General features: G+C 39.2%; 1 long non-coding RNA gene across 1 annotated transcript; it reads right to left on the reverse strand.

The window, feature by feature from the left end:
• Nucleotides 1-49: 49 nt before the first annotated feature.
• On the reverse strand, nucleotides 50-1,159 carry LOC106160533 (uncharacterized). Its single transcript, XR_015331757.1, has 2 exons — nucleotides 1,044-1,159; nucleotides 50-858 (listed from the first exon to the last, which is right to left on the reverse strand). It is a non-coding gene; the product is annotated as an uncharacterized LOC106160533 (long non-coding RNA).
• Nucleotides 1,160-5,045: the final 3,886 nt, after the last annotated feature.

Consider the following 5,045-nt stretch of genomic DNA (forward strand, 5'->3'; position numbering starts at 1 on the left):
TGTTCTTTTACCAGGAGCCGTATTCATGAAAATGTAATGAACGGTGCTATCTTGAAAGTATGATTTGTTTATTCAGAGTAAACGGTACAACTGTTGCAGTTTTGCTCGTTTCAAATAGACCTGCGACAATAAATATAACACGGGCATACATCTTGAGTGATATTGGTCAAATGTGATCTTTGTCCAAATTTGCCACAAATTGCCCGCAGAGAAATGATTTTAAAATGTCATCCTAGCAAACTTTGTGTTTGTATTTCTGCAACGTAAGGTTGGGGATTCTATTCCCGACCCCTGATTAACCGTTCACAAATACATCCAACCACTGCACATATGCTGCATGTTGAGGACAGACTTCAGCGCGTAGGTGTGGCCAAAATAGGTCTGCGATATTTCATTGGGACACGACCAACTCCCCGCCTCCCCTAAACGATAACACACAATGGCAATGCTAGAGACGCCTGTGACTTCGACCAGTCGTTTTCTCACAAAAGAAGCCCTGTTGTTCGCGCTGCCCTCAGAGAGCATGGTGAAATAAACCAGTAGCGCATTGAAGACCTCGGACGAGATGCCTTCCTTTGGAGTTTGTTTTGTCCATTGCTTCATCACGAAGTACCAATACTGACCAACCCACCCCGACCTTCTGTATGTGTCATAGGAATAGGATATACCGACGTCGAGTCCGGTGGCGCCTTCTAAGAAAACTACAGCCGAGCAAGATCCACCGACTAATTCCTCGCAATGATTCCGTAGATTTTTAGCTCGCTGTGATGTCGAAGCTGTCGACTGAGCTCCCAGCGATAGATCCATTTCAAAGAACGGGTGCTCGGCTGAGAACCCTTTTATTAAAAATGATGATACCTGGTGATAAAATAGATCATTTTACACGTCAGTATGAAGAAGACTGCTCATGTATAATTGATTGTTTGAAGTTTTGCTTACATATAAACAGGTAGAACTGGGTTATCTAGGTGACAATTAGCTCTATCCTTCATATAATATCGTAGTTTTTCTCTTAATAAATAAAATTATACCAGAATCCTTACCAGAACAATGCTTACAATCGGCGTTGGCAGCATTCTTATGTATCAGTTGACAGTGACAACCGAGGTTGACAGCCAAATTGATATCAACTTCATACGGCACTGCTCCAGCTGTTGTTAAATATATCATGAGCAACCCTCATATAGTCCACGACACAGCATAGTTATATTATGGGGTGTCTCTATTTCACTATTTTATTACAGGGAAATGAGAATAAGGAATGAAAGTTGTCATGATAACATTTTTCTGTGAAAGAGAGATTTTTACATTTGGCCTTCGTGGTATTCTAATTTTTGAACAGACCTTATTTCATTGTTAGATATCTTTCCACAAAGATGTATCGAAATGAGCAGTTAGCAATATGTAATGGTTTCATTCTTCAGAACACTTAAATTACCTACAAAAAGGACAGTCGACAGCAGTTGATTTTCAACGTGTTACGAATGTCGATATTGTACGACGGGTAAAGGCCGATTCGAAACATTTATTTCTGCCACTCTTCCTGACACAGGCGTCCAAATGAACAATCAAGACGGCAGCACGTTAGTTTTAAAAGTAGCAAGGGATTTCTTAAAAAAAGTTACGCATATAAAGGGGCAGATCCAAGAAAATTTGAAATTGGGGGGGGGGGGGGGGGGGGGGGTCTGCAGATGCTGATCCCTCCCCTGGCTTGGGGTTCGGGACCTAGTGAAGGGAAAAAAGTAGTGTTTTAGAAGGCGAACGGTGCCATTTGGTACGATAAAGAACTGTGATTCAGCTAGTCAAAATTCTTATTTCAAGATGGGACCATTGGTGTAACTTTTTTCAGAAATCGAAGGGGGGGGGGTCAGGACCCCTCACCCCCCCCCCCTAAATTCGCCTCTGAATTATGAATTACCAACACCTCTTTAACGATCAGCATTGACCCTACCCCCCTTTATTTTCCTGTGCACGTGAGCACGTGAGCCACGGTCGATCTTGATCGTCAGCAACATCTTAAAACAGGAGATGCGCAGTTGTGGATTTGGCAAAGAGTTTAAGGTCACGGTGATAAAACATGACCCCAGTTATCAATGCAAGGGAACAATCGCCTGTCTGTTGTTCAGTTGCCTCCTAATCAAAAACACACAACTTGCAGTTGGGTTTGCAAGAGGATCGCTTGTTTGCACGCTGTTCAGTTTATCATCAGAATAGTGGCTGAAGAGGAAAAAGTCAGTATGATAAAGAGAAAACGGGCGGTTCATACGGTGGTTGATAATTTGTTTTCCAAACGAGCTGTAAGAGGCATCTGTGAACGAGATGTAAGTAACGAAAAAAGACTCAGAGATACCTCTAGACAAATAACTTTGGAAATGAAACATACAACCGAAGATTTCAACCAAGAAAATGATCGTCTGAGAAGACGAAGTTCTGAACTGAAAGGACTGCAAGGTAAACGCAAGACAGCGTCTATGAAAAGTTCTCATCTTGACGAACTTTTCCAGTTGACAGATGGAAAGACAGGAGAGCCTACTGGCGAGAAAAATGGTAAGATTTCTATCGTTCGTCAGCTTGACACACCAACGATATCTGAGAAAAGCAATGTCGGAGAGGGGTTTGTCGCTTTGCCTGGGACCAGATTCGTACGTTGTCAGTCGGTTCCGAGCACTAAACGGCGTTTAACAGACCAGATTTTAGAAGAGGATTTATGTTTACGGACCTCAGACGACATTTCGGTACCGAGATGGCAGGAAAATAAAAAACACATATATCGCCATTATAACTATACAGTTAAGAATGGGGCTTCAACAAACACGCCAGTGTACCAAACAGAAGAGTTGCTTCAACCGACCAGAATGCGATCGTTATCTCTTAATTCTACGAGTGAAGAAAGGACGGTCATAAGAGCCAGGACGCTGTCAAATTCTAGCGAAACCAGCATCTCATCCCGCGTTAGTCAACCTCATGGTTATGACAAGCAGCATAATGACAATATTAACGTTTTACGAAGCGTCAGTATTTCAACGTCGGAAACTGACGTTAGTATGCTTAATGAAGATGAGAGAAAAATACACGATTTCCTTCAGAAAAACACTCGTGCAGACATCAAAAGATGGGACAAACGCCGGGTAAACAGAATTTATAGGGAAGTTGTTCATCAGACGCCTATAATTCAACAAAAGCAGACATCTAAAAAATCAAGAAAAGCACTTCGTCTGCCACCCATGATTCTACCGCCCATCTATACCGTACCTCCCCTCCCTCTAGTCCCAGCTCATTTTGAAGATGACTCCCACCCTTCCCCGATGGAAGTTGCCTTACAGAATATTACTGACGAGCAGTGGGAAGATCTTAAAGAATGTCGGTATTTGAGACCGAGACCTAAAAAATACCAGGTTGAAATAACAACGAGCACAGACTCGATGTTTTAATTCAGTCTGAGAAGAAAACCGTACACAGCTGTCGCGGTCAGTTTTTTAATTATATAGTTCAGAACTACTAGTGTCGTCCCTTTTTAATATGTTTCACATTACCGAGCATACTTTAATATCACATGGCATAGTTCAAGTATTTTGTTTCCTTTAGCTGCACTTTTAATTCAAACGCACGTTGCCGTTGCACTAAAATTCATTATGTCCAAAAGAGATGGATAAACCCGACTATTCTGAAATGGCATGAACAATACCGGTAACTGTGAAAATAAGGACAAGACTGCGAGACTTAAGACTATGTATTTCATTTTAAAAGTGCAGTCCTCGTCGTATACAACTTGTAAAGCATAATAGGTTTACTATGACGTGTGATTTATAATCTTTCATCCTAATCATGTTTGGTGAGATAAGGAAATTCGGAGTGGGTAGTCAAGTTTTACAGCACTATAATGTGAACGGTATATCATGGAATGTATGCCATCCTCACTCGAGAGTACCTCTGAAAGCCGATTGCATACTGCCATTATAATTATATATTTGTACAGGGACACACGTGGCTTTTATTTTTGTGTATGTCCGTTTTTGATCCATAATATTGTAATTTTTACGGAATTTTCAAAAAAGAAGATAAGACTTTATGAACTTATTGATATCGTTTAAACTCAGAAGTTAACAGGTTCCTGAAAATTTGCCCTTTATGAAAAACAACAATACACAGTAGAAACCTGCGCTAAGATTGAATCTTTTTGCGAGATTTTGTATATTTTAAGTGCACTCAATAAATTACATCATCTTCTAGAATACAATTAACTTATACATTGTCATACATTTACCATATATTTTAACAGCAATATTTTTACAGTACCTTTTGAAATACATTTCAAGAACTGAACATTAGTAATTGTTGGGGAATAGCAGTTATGAGTGGGTCGTTCTCGATGAATGAAAATTCCAGGAACTCTTGTTTTTCACATTATAACGTGCACTACTACCTGAACTATTTAAAAAAAAAAAAAAAAAAAAAAAAAACGGCCTTTGGAAAGATGTCTAGATGAGGATAGCACAATTCAATTTTTTCAACCATGTTTTTTCGAACTATTCGCGCAGTGTTGTTCACATTTATCATACTATTATGCAATTAACTTGTATGAATTAAAAAGGTGAGAATTTGGAATATACTCGAATATGCTCACATTGGACGGAATTTTTATACAAATGCTAAATGTATCAAATTTTGGCTATAAAAATATTTTTCGTTGTAAGTCATGCTTACTTCATAGGTTAGTCACCCAACTGTTTTCGTAGTAGTTTTAAATGTATTACTGGAGTTGCAATTTAGTCTAATTCACACAGAGAGAGAGAGAGAGAGAAAGGCAGGCATGCAACATAATCAACTTGACTAAATTGCAAGTCAAGTAACAGACTTCAAAACTTAATCATAGTTCATATTTAAGTAAAATTATTGATTTGGAAATGGAAAAAACTAACCAAGTCATTCGTCTAAGAAATAATTTTCCAGTCAGTCCAGATCATTTGCCATGCCTGTTTTGTAATGATATTATTGTAGATGCCAATTGACAAGACAAAAGACAAATATTAAACATAAGCTGTCAG

Source organism: Lingula anatina, chromosome 1 (genome assembly GCF_051362555.1).
Source record: "Lingula anatina isolate TDL-2025a chromosome 1, LinAna3.0, whole genome shotgun sequence".
In the NCBI taxonomy this organism is placed as follows: domain Eukaryota; kingdom Metazoa; phylum Brachiopoda; class Lingulata; order Lingulida; family Lingulidae; genus Lingula; species Lingula anatina.